This window comes from Dermacentor silvarum, chromosome 8 (assembly GCF_013339745.2).
Source record: "Dermacentor silvarum isolate Dsil-2018 chromosome 8, BIME_Dsil_1.4, whole genome shotgun sequence".
In the NCBI taxonomy this organism is placed as follows: domain Eukaryota; kingdom Metazoa; phylum Arthropoda; class Arachnida; order Ixodida; family Ixodidae; genus Dermacentor; species Dermacentor silvarum.
This window is the reverse complement of record NC_051161.1, coordinates 86,736,579-86,754,733: the sequence shown is the minus strand read 5'-3', so window position 1 is coordinate 86,754,733 and position 18,155 is coordinate 86,736,579. Positions and strand designations below refer to the sequence as shown.

At 47.1% G+C, this 18,155-nt stretch overlaps 1 protein-coding gene across 2 annotated transcripts in view; it reads left to right on the top strand.

Moving 5' to 3' along the window:
• LOC119461538 (neuropeptide CCHamide-1 receptor) overlaps positions 1-18,155 on the top strand; it is a 364,658-nt gene that overhangs the window by 323,034 nt on the left and 23,469 nt on the right. The window lies entirely within an intron of this gene.

Sequence of the window (18,155 nt, the reverse complement as noted above, 5' to 3'; positions counted from 1 at the left end):
TTATCCGTGATCTACATAACTTGCAGTGGCATCGCCTGCACCAGTTGGGCTCGCATCTTTTGTAGTGAATAATAATAATAAAAAGATACCAGGAGTGCTACGATGTGCCCTGGTGGTGAGTAAAAACCTTAGTTACACTGCGGGCAACGCGCCGAAGTTAGATAGTGTGGCTCAAGCATGCTAACACGAACGACTACACTCAGCTGGAACATTAGCTATATCCAATCCCACATTTGATTTTCACACGCTGTAGCAGCGCTACTTCGCAGGCGAGTGTAGAGAGAGATCAAGCGCTTCAAGGTTTCTTTACGACTATAGCTTCATGACGCTCGCCGTCGCCATGGCAGTGTGTTCTGCTGCGACGCGTTGTTTTCTTGTTGCCCTCCCAATTGTTCATGCAGCTCGATCACTCTGACTTTCGTTATCCTGACTGCCGTTCTCGCTGATACCGCGTTTCGTAATGAATTAAATAATGATCGCCGTGCACTGATGTCCACTGTCAACGTTTATATTCTGCCTGTGACATACGTAGTTGGCTTTGAATGCAAATGTAACTCATTTGAACACGTAGTAGACCGGTGGCACTTTGATAAGTGCCCACCAGTCACAATCAGTGCTGTGAGGTACTTACTCACTGAAGCAGTAGGGAAAAGGTAATGGCAAAACTTAATACTGTTAATTTAACCAGCCATCGACAACACTTTACTATCCATCTAACAACCAAGGAATCCACTTGTGCTTGGAGGTTAAGCTAGTAAACACTACTACATCTTGTTGCCAGTGGTTTATCATGGTGCTTGGATGGCGGTCTCAGTGCAATGTTTACAGCGAAGCTGTTAAGGGCTCAGCCTTCGATGGTCGCGTCCGGATGTAGAAAAATATTCTCGCATTTTCGCCCTAAGTGCGCAGCAATGAACGCGATAGCAACACATAGCAATGTCATACGAAGTAAGGTGAGTAGCTTTGGTAGCAATGTGAATTGTAGTAAACATGTGCAAGTAAGCAGGTGTGCTGCGGCGTCGGCAGACCGACATGAAGAGAGACTCGATGTCCACGACAAGGCGCCTGTGAAACGCCTGCGCACAACGCTCACATCGGCAGCTGAACGAAGAACGCTGCCCACGCTCCGCTACGAAGCCGTTTGAGCGGAGCGTTAGGATGCAACTACTGCTTGCGTTGTCGTTTTACAGCCACGCTGAGCGCGTGGCCTAGAAGGCGCGCGTGGCCTGGAAGACGCGCGTGTTAAACAGTTTCACCTGAAAGGCGAAGCATCAATTGCAATAGCAAATTAGTAGAAAGCTATACGAAGTCAGGACAGTAGTTTTATCAGCTGTATAAACTTGCACATGCAGCAGCACCAGCAACGCTCCCCTCCCTCCCTCCCTCCCGTCCCCCCACGGCCTTTCGCGTGACGGAAGAAGTCGCGTTTGCTCTATAAATATGGTGATTGTAAAGGAAGAAAGAGACGCTTAATTCTGCAGCCCTTCAGGGAGCACGGCGCAGAACGCGTGTTTGCTCTCCGCCGTGCGTTCGCTCCCCGTGAAAGCACGAGTCCTTCGCGCCCTTTCACTCGCACATACAGCATACGGCGAGCGGCGACAATTTCATCGTCGTTGACGTCATACGGAACCTCACGGTGATGGCGACGCCGACGCCAACGGCAAAAATGCGCTTTGGAGTGTCCATATAATTGCTATCGCAATAAAAACTCTCATTGGTCGTAATGCTGTATGTGCGAGTGAAAGCGCACGAGGGACGCGCGCTTTCACGGCGAGCGAACGCACGGTGGAGAGCAAACGCCACTTCTTCCGTCGCGCGAAAGGCCGTGGGGGGACGGCAGGGAGGGAGGGGAGGCGACGTTTAGCTACGGCACCAAATGTGTATCTTGCGACCAGGCGCAAGGGGAACTAGCGACTCAATCTCCCACGCGAAAGGAGGACAGCGGGGGGCAGCGCGGGAGGGAAGGGTTGCGGCTTGTGCTCTGCCAGCAACTTGTACATTACGTGGCGCCGGGCGGTCGCGCGCAGCGTATCTTGAAAGCGATCTGCAAGACGGCTTCTACCTTTGTATGCGCTGTGGTTTCGCCGCTCAGTTTCTGTTGAAGCGATAGACACATGAACCTTCGCTCGCTGCTGCTGGCGCTCTTGCTCACTGCCAGCGTTTTGACAGCGGTTGTGTGTGGTCACACAAAGAACGCGCAGAACTGTTGTCGACGGCGGCGACGTTTTGCACGCGTTCGCACCGAACGCGCGCGGCTGTTGGTGACGTGTTTATGAAGAACGTGCCAACCTTCGCCGTACACCTATGGCAGTATACCGTAGCGACCATAAGGCCATGGTCCCTGTGATCACTAAATAAATAAAAAAAACCACCGGATCATATTTATTTATCATTGTTTAATAGTTCAAATAGGCAAAACACCATCAGGTCTGAATAGTCATAATTAGAAATACTTAATTCTCACGATAGTACAGCTTCGCTGGTCTTCCTTTTCCACCCCAGTCGAAGGGCTGACAGTTCTTTATCTGGAGGCTTTGGTACTGCTGGTGATAAAAGCACATCGCCTAAAGAAACTCATTATTGTATTATGCAATGCGGTATTCTTGCTTTACTGTTTATTCATTCATGTGTAGTTTTGCTACCCGCATTTCAATGTCTTGGTAAGCATTGCCATCACTTACGATGACTTGATTGGTGCAATGAAAAGGTACAATGGTACAAAGAAACGAACACGCAAGTGTGTTTCTACCTTTTTTGCGTACGTTTTGCATACGTATGCAAGGAAACTTACTCTTGCAGTTTCAGTAATTGAGGCCTAATTATAGCCATCGAAATGTCTCTTCTACACCAAATAGTCCACACCCTGTTGCTAATAGCGATAATGCAACTGGGCTAGCAAAGGTTCCCTTCTTTTGGAGTCGGTAACTCAGCTAGATAAATAAAGGTTACCGGCGTTTCTAACTTAATTTTTTACTAGCGCTATGACTATACTAACCGCATTCGCCAACAAGGCCGCGACAAACATTTACTTGGCGCTATTTGGCCATATCTGGCCCTTGCGCCAATAAAATTCATTGCTGATCATCATCAAACGTTTACTAAGGTGTGGTTAGTAACTGCAACAGCCTTTTTTCGGTGAGTGAATGGCCCTTTCGAAACCTGATAAGCCTTCGCAGAACGAACTGAACTGGGAACGATATCTGACAATACGCTGTAGCCGCCATAATCGTAGAAACGTAGATTTCACGTAGCACCAAATAATTGGCACAGAAAATCAGTGATTAACTGGTATAGAGCGAGGTACATCTGCTCTTTAACATATCTCTTAGCGTTTTAACGACACTGTAGACTTCGAAAAACGACCATGAAATGTTCTCGTGGTAACTGTGGTTCTCGTGGTCGCCGGAAAACTTGAGCATAGTTGTTGGACATTCGTACTTGACGAACCAACGCTATAGAGTAGACGCGGTCATAGAAAGCTTAGTAAAGACGCGAGCGCGTACAATTAGTTGGGGCATCAGGTAGAGAGGCTGAAAGCTACAGCTCCCCGCTACTCCATCTCGCGTCTATATTGGCTAAGGTGCATGAATAATTAAAATTATTGAAAATAATTACTGATTAACGCGCGCTGAATGACTAAGAAACGATTGATGCATAGCGTAACGTCATACTCACGCGCGAGCTTAAGAAATTAAAATTATTAAAAGTTAGAACGCTCGCACACTGTTAGTAATTTCCAGCAATGTTGCACGAAAAAATAATGAATAGATTTATCACAGCACACAATTTCCACCTTGCAATGTCTGTAGATTAAAAAATTAAATTATGGGGTTTTACATGCCAAAAGCACGATCTGATTATGAGGCACGCCGTAGTGGGGGACTCCGGAAATTTGGACCACCTGGGGTTCTTTAACGTGCACCTAAACTCGGGTGTTTTCGCATTTCGCCCCCATCAATGTCTGTAGAAGGCATGGTCCACGAACATTCCATAAAGAGAGCACAGAAACATAGAGGTGCTTAGATTAGGTCTACGTTAACGTACCCAAAAAGGTAAAAATTAAACCAGAGGCGTCCTTCATTATGTCGTATCTCATAGTCATAGTGTTCTATATAGACTTCAACCTCAGCTGTCATGTCATTCGCACTGTGTGATCCGAACATGCAAGGATGTGTGCTTATATTCTCTCTAGCGCTTAAACATATAGCCAGAAATTGACTGCACTGGCGAAGCCAGGGACGAGTACGTCGGCCTCCTCTATAGGTAATGTGAATGCGCTGCCACGTGACATCATCAGTGTGAACCCTAACCGGCGAATAGCTTCGCACCGGGACAGGCGCTGTCACCATAGACCATTTGCTGTCACTGCGGTTGCTAGCTCGTGGCAGAGTGCCGAGAAATCGTACCCGGCCACGGTGTTATGTGTCTCACTTTCACTTCGCTGATGAGGCCACAGAGCTATCCTTCGACCGTGAAAGGACGTAGCGCCGAGAAGCTGAAATAGAAACGTGATGAAGACGTATCGAAGCAGCCGTTGCATCAGCGCTGTTCGTTGCAAAGATGCCCGCAGTACCAAGACGAGATAGCTTACGCCATGATGGTGGTCAGCCCACTATGAAAAAGAAGGGACAAAACAACCAAGGAGGTAACAAGGACACAGCGCTTACGCTCCTGTGGGAAGAGCGCCGGGCATCGATACGCGTGGACTCGAACCACGTGAGCAGCGATGAGACAGATGACGAAGAGCGTCTCCATGGTTTGTTTCATCAGAGTTTCTGTATTACCCTGTGGGCAGGAGGCGCTGCGTCGTGAGATTGCGATATGCTCTGAGTCACGTTGCGAAAGCTATATTCATTCTCAGGGACTGTCTTTTAGAAGGCTTCTTAATGCCCCATGCGGTAGCTCAGTCCCTGCTGAAAAGTTCTCTATGCGTAGCAATAATTTCATATGTTTTCCGTACGATTCTTATCAAAAATAGATGGAATATATATGGAATTTATATATATATTTTTATTAATTTTGCAAATAACATACGGAATAGTTAGAATGGCATACGAAACGTCTCAGTAGAGATGAGCGAGAATCATAACTGGATACGACGGTCTCGATATTTGCTTAGTTACAACCACATGAAGTCAATAAAGCCAGAAAAAGCATAGGAGAAATAAGTGGTGCTTATATTCATGCCGCAGCGACGTTTTTCTCTGAGTAACAAACACAAATCTTGAAGGCCATGCTTTTGCGGACTGCATGCGCCGAAAGTTACTGTGGAGTCGGGACCTATTACTGTTGTCATCACGTTTTAGGCATCTCCTATTCAATGGTATGTTCTTAACGAAACGTGGAACTTATAACAAAAAAAGAATTGAATGTGGATGGAAAGACAACTTGGCCCCGCCGGTGGGAGGTGAACCTGCGCCTTCCGCAGTACGCGTACGGTGCTTTGTCAATAGGTCCGAAATAACGGCCCATTTGATGGTTCCCGCTGACTAACAGGCACAAATCTCAAAGGCTATGTTTTCGTGTTGGTGAAGCTTAATGATATTAAGCTATTAAGCTACCACGACGGTCGCCCTTTTCCTTGCTTTTCTTCTGAAAATTCAAGAATCACTATTTCTCCGGCTTCAAACAAGTCATTTGTCACTTTGTGTCATGTAGGGAGAATTGTTCAGGCCATGGCGGCTCGACTGGTTTCTTTGCCTTGTCACTAACCGAAAGTTGCTGGCTTCGATTTCTTGCTTCGTTTCCATGAGCACGTACTGTGATGACGTTGTGCACAGCCGCTGAATGCCGCAGCCATCGCACCATCTCGGCCGCTCCGGGAAATGGGGCTAAAAGTGTCACAAAATATAGACGACTCATAATGCCTACTGACAAAACAGTGTGTGGCGATTCTTGAAAACTGCGACATTTTTCCTGTGCTCGCATCTGAATGTTGAAGCAGCTAAGCATATCGCACTTTGATAATAGGGTAATCAAAATAAGCAACGGTTCCGCTAAATTTATTGCTGTTCTTTCTTGCTGCTAAATAACTGCTACGAAGCTCATTCTGAACGTAATGAGCAACAACTATTAACAAATGATTACGGTGCATTGCTGAGAGCGAGAATTTGTAACTTTATTTTGCAGACTTCTGTTGATTTTCCCGCATACGCTCCATTTCCTTGCATATGTTTTTCCCCCCGCGATTGTGAAGTGTCAAAATGCCAATATAACTACGTTCTAGCCATGCAGACAGTAATGCACTGCTGCGCGGATCAAATTTGGTGTTTTGCATCGTTGGCCTCGCATTGGATCGCATTTCAGGCAGATGCAGAAGCGCTTCTCAACCCATTCTGCCGAGTCTTTACGCCGTTAAGGGAGAAGTGAGAGGGGAGATTTGGTCGTTCTCTAAGCTCACTTCTTTGCCGCTAGAATGAGCGGTGGAGCTTTGCAGTGTTTCGACGTATCGAGCGGCATTTATTTTCCGGTAACCTAAGCTTTCAATTATTTTCTGGACTGAACTGTGACTATATGCCAAGCATACTCACTATTTCGTTCACTGTTAGCTGCCTGTCTTTGATGAGTGCATCAAAGGTCTCCTCGTTAGCTTTCAATTGCGGCTGCCAGAGTTTCAGGGCGGCCAATACGAGGCTCCTCTTTAGTGCTCCTCTGACCATCTTTAAAATGCCTAACCCATCTTCGACGATCCTCGTACACTTCTCGAGCGCATTTACACGTCAACTTACGCAAACTGAAGGCTCTTATCAATCTTTAGGGCTGAAATTTGCTCAATCATTAGGCATTTGATCATTGCGCTTTGATAAACAAGATATCGTTGATTGCCACTGGTTTCCTTGTTTTTTTCGGTTTAGCGGCTAGATAATGTGACCCGTTGACGTCAAATACCATGTTTAAGTGCAGGAAAATGGTCCAACGTACTACCACACATCCGTTCTTGTGGGCATTCAGACTAGCGTACAGAAAATTGTTGATCATCACTTTCAGCACGGCCCTCGTACATTTGACGTTGGTGATTAGGTCTTCTTCGTGTATGCGTAAACCAAATAGACATATTCGAAATCGTGTATCGAGGGCTTACCTGCACATTTACCATTGCCCCAATGTCCTAGCCAAAGTGGATGAGCTCTTGATAGTAGCAATGTTGAAGGCGTAGAGTTTCCTACAATAATTACTAGAGGGAACTATGGCGCTTCGATCGTTCAACAACCATGGGAATGAAGGTTATTACATGGATTTGTCTGAGCTTCATTCTTGTTTCTTCCGACGTTCTGGTACTGCGCTTTATCAGCCTTCACTGACCTAAATATCACAGCAATCTATGCTGTTTTTCTTAAATTCAGAAGGCAATAAGGTTCCGCGAACATGCATAATTGCGGCTAATTACAATGGTTCTGCCTGTCCATGCGTCCGTGGCGTATTGCTTTCGATACCAGGCTTCTGTGCTAGAGGTCCTCTGTTCGAATCCATGCCGTCGCACAATTTTAATAATGTTCATTAAAATATTTATAACTCCGTACTTTCCTGAAAGTGATCAGTTTTGCAAAGTCACGAAGCCGTGCAAAGCCAGAAGGGCTGAGTTTAGGCAAATCCATGTACTAGCCATCATTCTCAGGCTGGCAGAGGCGACCTGCCTGCAGTTCCCGTATAGGCTCTACCCCCAACGTTCTCTCTAGTAATTGTATGAAACTCGACGGTTAAAGGTGGAAGGTACGTTTTCAAAATTAGAAGGGCGCAAGATACTATTAGATGCGCTGGCGGTACCAATCAGCACACATTGCAGATCTGTTACATTGGTTACGGCGGACGATATGTATGAAGGAGCGCACTTGCGGTATACGGTTAGCGTCTACACACTGAATGTGCAAGATTAGACCGAACAAGAGATACTTAATTCTTTCCAATTCTACGCTTCTTTCGCCATTAGCCCTTCCGCTATTCTTCAATATATTTGGGGCCGCACCAACTTCACCATGGCTGTCACGCGACATCTCAAAACAGCGATAACTCACCAGGTAAAAGAAACGTGCATGCACTAGCTTTCGGCACGTATGCGACATTGCTCTGCCAACGTTCCTACGCTGAGGATCAGTTCTAGCAATATTTTTAACCTTCCGGTTGCACGTCACCGTGATTTTCGACCAGCCATTGTAATGTAAGCAAGGGGAAGCAGACCAATCACAGGTGCCCGTTATCTCATCTGGTTATCTGTTTTCATTGCGCTAGCTCAGACCCACCAAAACCATCTCCCCTTCTGCGCGCTCCTCGCAGTCTCGAAAGCCAATTAGATAAAAAAACCCTGCTGAGGTAGGAAATACAATTTGATTTTAAAACAAACAAAAGATGCCTACTATAAAAGAGGGGAGCGTTCGATTGGACTGTGCAAACAACGCTGCGGATCACCGCCGGATGGTTGCGCTAGCCCTGGCGTATATTTGACGTCAGGAGACTGGAATAAAATTAAAATGAAATAGTTTTACGTTATGGGGCCCCAGGAGACGCTACGGCAGTGTGAGCGCTAAAGCCCCTATATATAAAAAGTAGCGCCATTCTTGGATCTTGCTGCCACCGCGCTCACCCCGGCGTTACCTCCTCGGCTCCTCCTGTCGCCCCAGCCTCCTCCGCTCTCCCATTGGCCAATCCGTGTCACTTGGAAGCACGCGTTGCGCTTTTGTATATTTTTTTTCTTTCCAGTGCGCTCCGACCGCCATTCTCGGGCCTGTGCGACGAAAGCGCTGTACGCACAAACGGATCAAACGTGTTAGGGACAAGAACTTCGTTGTGATGGCATGCTGCCGCGCTTTCAGTTGCCGCAACCGACAAGGCGAGGGCAAAAGGCTTTTTTTGTTCACCACCCGGCCAGCGCAAACGCTTGCTGCACACTTGGTATTTGTGCCGTCTCGCATCGTCGCGTTGCTACTTCCAAAACGGCATTATTCAGGCCAGTTACTGCCTGACGAAGCAAAATCGCGCCTCAAAAACTTCTCCGCAGGGCGCTATCGAAGTTTCTCGCGGATTTCCTCTGGTAGCGCGTTAGCTGTCGTCTGCAATGGCAGGCCCGACGGAGGCGGCGCCACTGTCGATATCGCGCCTCGATCGCGCTGGCCGCGCTGAGTGCGACAGTGAAATGGAGGAGGAGGGAAGTGGTTGGCGCTACTTCTTATATATATAGGGCTTTAGTGAGTGCCCTACTGAAATGTGCTAACGCTGTCCGATACGGACGCAACAAAAATGGTACGATTGCATACGACTTGTACTTGGGCTCCCTGACTACGATATCTTGAATGATGACAGACGCACCTGTATCAACGCTTGATAATACCGGGCGCTTCCCGCCATCCTATGTCCGTGGGAATGATAGCTCCGAGTAGCGCATGGGCTCCTATACGTTCTAGCATTCTGGTGCCCCGACAGGTTCAACGCTGACACCCATATTCCTCAAGATGAGCTGTAAATTTTCTTAAGCAAAATGGAAGCATCTCATACTAAAAAAAAAGTTGCAGTGGCTTAGCTCGGCTATGCCAGGATATACGTAGCGTTAGCAAAGGTTCAGCTGATTATTCTTAGCTTTCCTGGTTGTCTCCTACGCTCAACCGCTAATTGCCAGGCAACTACTTCGGGATCCGATGAGTCAAGCTTCTCCGTTCTTCTGCGCTGTTGAGCAGCATTTGCGCTCTCCTTATCCATGGCTATACCACACTGGCAAGCGCCAGTCAGAAGCGCAGCGGCTTAGCGCAATGTCAGACGGCGACTGCACAGCGAGCGCGCGCCGGCGCCAGTGCGTCTACCACGGCTACGACGTCACTCCTCTGGAATGCGCAGACCGGCGGCGGCGGAGTGCGCGAGAGGTGCCGGCTCCGGTGGCTCCGGTGCGCAAGCCGTGTGACATCACTGATCCTTGCGCATGCGCAGCACGGCTCTTGATGTGCCTCGCGAAACGGGCTTGGCTAGGCCAGTGTAGCTAACGCTACAAAAAATCAGTTCCTTCGATCGCTGCGCTCTGCGTTATGGCCCTGCTGTTGCCACGAACGAAGTCTCAGCGCTGGTGGCCCATACACAAGCTCGACTCCCGGTACCTGCACTGCAGATGCGAAGTTTCTTCAGGCGTTCCGGATTCTTACAAAAGTAGTTGCGTGTATAAATTGCCAAAAATGGGCTGCGCACCCGGCCACGGGAGGGCATAGAGGCACGTGACGCTTTGTTCCTTTCAGGCGCATTGTTCCACGCGCTTCCGAAGTGAGGATGCCTGTTCCCGCAATTTTGCGAACACCTTTTTATTTTTGTTATTCTGGGCGCAGAGCGAACGGGCGTACCTTTACCTATAGGGAGCCTACATGCAGCGCCTTGCATGTAGGTTCCCTAGTTCAACCACCTGCAAAATTGAAAGAGCCCGTAGAGCGCACTATTCATGTACCGGAAGTTCGTATATTAGAGGCAATTTAGGCGCGTACGCGTTATTGGGGCGCGTGCATCGAGTTACGCACGTGGTTTACGGCAGCAGGTAACAGCTTGCAACTTTACGTGCCAGTAATTCGAGACGTATGAAGTGTAGCTACAATATTATTAAGAAAATTGCTTGTCATTCGCTTTTACCATAAAAATGAGGGACGCTGTAGAGGAAGGCTGGGGATTAATTTTGAGAGCCCGGAGTTTACTAACTTTAAACTTTAACGTTTCTGATTTGATCACGAGCCTTCCTAATAATCGCTGAACACTGGCTTTCTGCCTATCTTACGTCTTGTTGAATTAGTTGATGAAACGCGGCTTTTAGAAGAGGGCCGCGAATTGATGGATGTCTGCACAGAGAAGGGCAGCCAAGACGAGCGCCCCTACCAGCTGTTTCACTAACTCTGTAATGCTCAAACACAGGTAGACATTAAGGAAAGCTAGAACAGCTTTTTCGCCTTTATTTAAGGCCATGCAGAGCACATTTCTCATCAGAACAAGAAAAATACAACTTCTACGAATGATAACCTATTTAATACAGCTATCGACTGATTGGTAATTGGTTTGCTGAACTGTACCCAAATGAAAAGTATTTCCGGCATATCAGAAATGCTACCATGCATAGACTATGTGTCACGGCTTGAAGGCTTGAGTCACAATTTCGAGGCATCAAAGCAACGTAGCATATACGAGTATGATACGTTAGGCATCGCGGGGTCTTTTCAAGCCTATTGTCTTGCGGTTCTGCGCGGGTCTTGGAGGTCTTGAGTATATAGGCTTATATAGGTTTCATTAATGCCTAATGAAATAGTTGATAGCGGTGGTCGTCTTATCTGTTCTTCTATGTGTATACATGTGTCAATTTGCGCCACTCCTCTAAACGTTATGGGAGACGCCCGCTGTGTCCTGGCTGAACGAAACGAGTCACTTCGTTTATATTTTGTTGACATAGGGCACACGTTATGGGTCGCGTGCAGGCAAAGCTCGAAGTGTTTGGGTCAATTGCGGTCTTTGTAGTAAATTACCTCTGCAAGTGCTCCGGAACGTTATGAGTGTGCTTTAAGAATGGCGTGCGTACAAGTTACATGTAAGAGCAGCGTTTTAGTTAGCTGCATCCCAACGGGCTGCATTCGAGGCTACAACGAGGCCGCCTTCCTACAAGGACGGAATTTGACAGCGATCGTGTACGGTGCTTCTAATTGCACGTTGTAAAACCCCGGCAGTCGACGTAAATGTGGAGGCTATACGTCTATTATAGCCCTCGAGATACTTTGGCATGTTTAACCCAAAATGAACGCTCACAAATGGGCCGAGTTCCAGCTTTTGTCGCTCATGCTATAGAGAGCAGTTATCCCAGCCGAATGCAGCAATACTTCGAGGAGCGAGGCTTCGGAATGCACAGGCGAATATAAAAGCGTGCGGAGCCTTCTTGCGGACCACGCTGGGTCGCAGTGGAACCGACTAAGCGCGCTTTCTTCGCGTAATAAACACAGCTGCTGTTTCAATGTGATTGTGCCACTATTATTGTTTCTCCACGGAAACGTCCCTCATCCAAATCCTCTATGTAGGGCTGTGCTCGGTCAAATCGCCGCTACGCCTTAAGGCGCATCGATGGGTTTTATTCCTCGCGCGGAAAGAAGGTTGCCCGATCGGCCTTGCTGCCATCCGGTCGCGCGGGCTCGCAGACACTGCTTCTTAAAAAGCCAGCATACAAAAACAATTCGTTTGTACGACGGGAAAAGCCAGACCGCGTCTATTTCTCTCTCCTATTGCTTGTTGCGACAAAATAGCAAAGACGATATCATCTTAAGGAGCGTATGTTTTCGCCGGCTGGTGAAGAGGGGGGTGATTTTGTAAAACCGTTACCATGTACCCATGCGCTGCTCGCTCAGTCGTGTCTGCGACTAATTATTACCTCGCCGCCATTTCACCTGCTACTGCGAGGCGGCTAATTCTCTACATTCCAGAGTGTAGCCGCCTGCCCTCGGGCAACTGCGTGTTTATTTCTCCGGCCGAACGAAAGGCCGATAGCGGTAATGTTTATGTCAGTGAACTGCATCCTAAACAAGGGCAGGCGGGCACGGCTGGACTCGGAGAGAAGGGCGTCGGGCGCGCGGGATGTTGGTGTTGCGATGTAATCGGCCGTTGGTCACCGAAATTGATTACTATTGTCGAAACACCTTGATGTCGTTCAAAGTATACCAGGCAGTGCAAGTAACAAGCAGTCAAGCTGTGGGAATGTGTGCGTGTTTTCGTCAGCTGGAAACGATTTCACATTTCAGTTCGCGAACCCATACAGGCTTTTCATACTTTCTATAAAGCTTTAGGCGCGCAAAACAATCGAGATGAATGGTGGGAACCTCAAAAGAAAGACACGAACAACGAACCCAAATGTCTGTGAAAAATAAATAAGAAAATGAAAACACAATAGATGTAGTGGCAGCTGGTCTATCTTCATTTTGCATCGCTTTTTTACTGCAGTTCTTCGCAGTGGTCTACGAATCGAAACAAGCTGGTAGAGAGATCAATACTTGCTGGCCGAAGAGCCTGTGAAGGATAGAGTGGCATCAAACGGAATTTCGGTGCCTTACTCGACGTGTCGGAGAAAGCACTTGCACTTGACATTTCGAAAACGTACGTATCTATAATGTCAACTTCCACGGAACTGGACCATCTGCGGTCTACTAAAGGACAAATGTCTCCCCCTAAAGGTGTCTAATTTCGTTTCGCTTGCGCCAAGCGGCAGGTTTTCCAGACCTGGAAAACATTTCATCTCTTCACTTGGTGGCATTGCCTGAAGCTTCAGGGTGACATAAAAAAAGAAGAAAAAAAAAACGTGTACGGAATATACGCTTTAAAACACTGCACTCAACTGTTTCGTACTTCTTAGTCACATGAACAGAAAACAGTACATTGAACAACATATTAACTCCTATGTGATAACAGATCCACCGCCTCTTAAACGTTGCACTTGGACTACAGGTTAAACACGGATCGAATCCCGGCCACGGCGGCCGCATTTCGATGGAGGCGAAATGCGAAAACGCCCATGTACTTGCGTTGTAGTGCACGTTAAAGAACCCCAGGTGGTCAAAATTAACCCGGGGCCCTCCACTACGGCGTGCCTCATAATCAGAACTGGTTCTGGCACGTAAAACCGCAGAAAAAAGAAGAAGCGATTGAAATTAGCAATTTGGGACGTTACATTGCGTGGTTGTCTACGGCATGCCGAATGAAACTTTTGTGTTGCAGACTATGCAGCAAACGGCCCTACAACTCGTACTTGTGCAGTGTCTGGCTGTAATATATAGAAAACAACATACGGGTAATGTATGGAATAGTGTATCGTTTGCCTATTAGGACTGAATTGTTCTAAATAGAAAGTTGGTTACGGTTCAGTTTAAACAGGTAGTTATTGCCGGTTTGTAAAACAGAAAAATATTTGATTCCCTTCTTTTTTTTTCTAATTCAGACAGCCGGCCAGTGATCCGTTAGATGAAATGTAATAGTAACGTAATCGTAATAGCCTTGTATTAGAACCCATGAAAACGTGAAAGTTGCGGAGACAGACCACCTGTCGGAAAGACTATCCAAATAATCAACAATTATTTTTCAATTAACTCGCAATCTGCAATTCTAAAACAACATGCTTAGCTGTTTCACAGCATACGAACAGAAAGTGTCTTTCTATAGTCATTCGCTTGGCGGAACCTGTTTCAGCGGGCTTTCTGCTTAGATTCGAATAAAACAGTTGTAGTGCGGGAGATCTGTACAATGACACTTTCTGACTCAAGTTTCTCGACTCGATCTTTGACACGATTGATGTAGAAATGTGTTAGAGTTACGCATTGTTCTTGGCACAAAAATGTGTACTCAAAATACTTCATGTTTCGAACTTTTCACACTTTAGTTACCAGGGTGTGTTGTGAAAGTCTTCGTCAACTAAGTATCATCACCGCGTTTGCGTTCGTAATGCTTAACGGAGCATTCACAAGAATAGCATATGGCTTATGCTCACGCTACTGTGAATACGGGCTTGCTCATGGTGGGCGCCTGCGTCGCTTCGACCCTATCGTTCTTTGCAATCTTTTTACCGAACAACGACCGCGGACGAAGGCCATGAAAGGCAGTGGAAATCGTTGATCGACACTGCGAATCGTTTCATGAATTACAGCCAAATGCACACCATAATTTGTGTTTATTTCTTATTTATTTGGTTACTTCATAGGCCTCAAGTCAAGGGGTATCATAAATGTGTTTACATCCACAAGAGGTGTTTATATTCACATATAAATACAACTGATGCTATTCTTGAAAGCGGCAGAATAAGAGCGCAGCACGACGTGTGGATTCAAGCCATTCCAGTCCTTTGCTATTTGTACGAATAAGTATCGGAGATCGGCAGAAGGATGACTGCACTGCGGATAAACAGTTTTGGAGAGAGAGAGAGAGCAAGTAGAGGAAAGGCAGGGAGGTCAACCAGGCGAGCGCCCGGTTTGCTACCCTACACTAGGGTAAGGGAAAGGGGGAATAGAAAGAGGAAAAGAGGTGAGGCTTGTACAACTGGAACGGCGATGAGCGGGTGCGATGACTCATAGGTCAAGCTGTGTGTAATAAAATTTGTGGAATAGGCAAAGCCGACAAGTTTTGCGCCTGGATTCTAAGTTGACAAGGTTACAACATAACTTAAGTTCTGTTACACTAGGCTGAAAAAAAAATCTAGTAAATAGGCTTAGCTCTGCGGTTCTGAATAGATTCAAGCGCTCTAGAGAGGTTATGAAAATGTGGGTCCCACATTGCACAGGCGTATTCCGGTTTGGGACGCACCAGTGCTGGAAGTGCTAATTTGGCGCAAAGGGAGCCCTAAAGCACCCGCTATGTGATTTGCCTACGTCACAAAAAATCAGGGGCTTGCCATTCATGACCGCTAGAGGAAAATCACATCACAGGCTGAGGAGTGGCAGGCTAGAGTCATGGTCGTCCGGTCAACATCTCCCACTTCCTTTGCATTAAGACCTCCTCCGCCATACTCCTAGATTACGCGCCTCTTACGAAATGAATTTAACATAAATTATGGGGTGCGTTGTAGAGGGGGGGGGAGTGGGCTCGGGTTTAGTTTTGACCACTTCGCCATCTTTCACATGGGTGTAATTCTAAGTAGACAAGCATTTTTTTTGCATTTCACCACCATTGAAATTTGGTCGCTGTGGCCGGGTCATGACGAAGTGCATTGCCATAGCCACACGGTTACCGCGGCTGGGTCCCTTTTACTCAACGGAAGGTCAGCATGTGCAAACCCACAAAAACGCTGCTGCGATTCTTGAAGGGTGCCCGCTTACATAATCGTTTGTGGGGGAACGGAACAGTGATCGCTTCATTGTGTGTATGTCGGCAGATGCGGTGAAGCTTTTTCCTCCTTCTCACCTTTCAATCGCCTTTCCACTTTTCCCAATGCAGGGTAGCCAACCGGACTCAGCCTGGCTGACCTCCATGCGTTTTCCTTAACACTCGTCTCTTTCCCTCTCTATGCACTGTGCAATTCCACCGGACTTGCGCTCCCGGGAGTATAACGTGAAGTAGCTTCATCAGCTTGTTGATATTGCATTTTTATTGTTATTATTATTTTTTGCTTCGGACGCTTGCCTTTAGGCAGAAGAAATACCTGGTTACAGATAAAACAAACGGATTCGTTTCGTGCAGACAGTCCAATACGGAATCGTAGTAATGGCCATGTATCCAGGGTTTTATGTCGGGAGGGCGTTATGGGCGAAATATATAGGCTCCATATATACGGCAGCGCAGACGTTGCAAGTGGAACAAATTTCCAAGAATTCTTTATTGTCTAGAACCGACTGCTTCGTATTCGGTGAACAGTCTCCTTGTTACTTATTTTTCTTGTTTTTTTTTTTTTGTTTTTTCAATGTTCAGCTTCAGCTGCACCATGTCTTCTAAAAGTCGAATTGCTATAAAGGCTGCCTGTTTCCCCCTCTTCTAAGCCGTGTGCATTACTGGAATGACTTCTTTGATTATGTTTGCCGATCTACTGTTAAATACATGTACATTTTATTTGCATACATGTCTTGTTTTTTCACTGAATCACTCATCACATAACGCATTATAATTGAGATCAGCAGCGATGCGCGCTACACTTGTGGTTGCGACGACACTGTCAACCATGTCGTCCAGTAATACCCTTCCGTTGACGCCCGGAGAGAGAGAGAAGAGAAACAAAGAGGGAAAGGTAGGGAGGTTAACCAAGGACGTGCCCGGTTGGGCTACCCTGCACTTGGGAAGGAGGAAAGGGGAACAACAGGCTTTCCGAGCTGGTATAATAAGTCGATTAGGCAACTGACCATTCGCGGTGAAACTTCGCGACCGTGGTGTCTAGTCATGTATACACCAAAGCGTCAGCAAAGCGTGGCTGCGGTTCCTACAAGGAGTACTGAACAGTGCGAGCCCCTCTGAATGCGTGGTAGGGTGCGTGTTGACGGCACAAACTCCATTGTTATGCATTGAAGTGCGCGTTTATACATGCACTGACTGCTGTGTTTACGCGTCCTAAAGAGTCCTTTATATGAAGATTTTTTTTCTTCACGTAAATGTTATCATTTCATAAAGCAACTTTATATTTTCCGTAGAGTGAAAAGGCGTAGCTAAAGGCGTTCTACTTTCAACTTCTCCAGTTGAACCAGCATTTAACCGTACCTGCCCACCAGCTATTTCGAACACAACCCTCATTCACCCTTAGTGGCAGAAAAGTCAGTAAACACCTAGTAAAGAACACCCTGTACATTCAGTTTTTCTTTTTTCTGTCTGTTGGTCTTTCACATTTCCCCTTACGTCCCCATCAACTAAATTTCAAAACGCTTCAGCCTCGTCGCCACCATTCGTTAACCGTCTAAGCATTCTCCGTTTCGCTGTCACCGTTATAGCTGTCCGCTTCGTGAAATGCATGCCAATCGCGGTTGACCTTCGGTCTGGTACAACGTGATCGATCAGCCATTCGTATGCTGGCGCCCGCACGCACATTACCCGCCTACTGTTCTCCGGGTAACGACCTCCTCGATTCGTCTCAGCTGCATTTTGTTTCCGCCTTCCCTTTCTTTATATAGTTTTACTTACTTTTCGCATCGCTTGTTTCTTGAGCTTTCCGAGTCGTTCCAAGCGCCGTTTAATGCTCGCCGAGCCGTCCGCCCAGCCGCATATGAACTGACTCTCGCACGGTGCCGCCGCGGCAAGTGTAATAGCTGTTAACGAGGCCGGCGCAGATAAAAACACGACGTGGTTTTTTTTATATGTCTTGCGCAACAAGCCACCTTGCAACACCCGGGTTCTCCCCCTCCTTTCCGACTCTCCGAGACTTTCACGTGTGTTAGATGCGTCCCTCAAGGGCCACGCTCTGCGAGCTCCTGTGTACGCAAATGAAGTCTAACGAATAATAGTGCTAAAAAAAAAAAGAAGATGCCGGACTCCCCTTGTGGTGTCGGCTTTTCCACGGCCACTTCCTTATGCCCCTTCAACACGGGGCACCCCCTTCATTTTCGTAAGCGTCCGGCGGCGCGTCGTTGGACAACGTCCCAGATGCTACCTCTGCTAGCCACTCATTCCTGGGTGCAAAAGGGGTCGGTGGCGAAGAAAGATGCAAATGAAAGAAGCAACTGAGAAGCGCATCCGCAAGACATAAAATGAAAAAAAAAATGAGGTGGTTC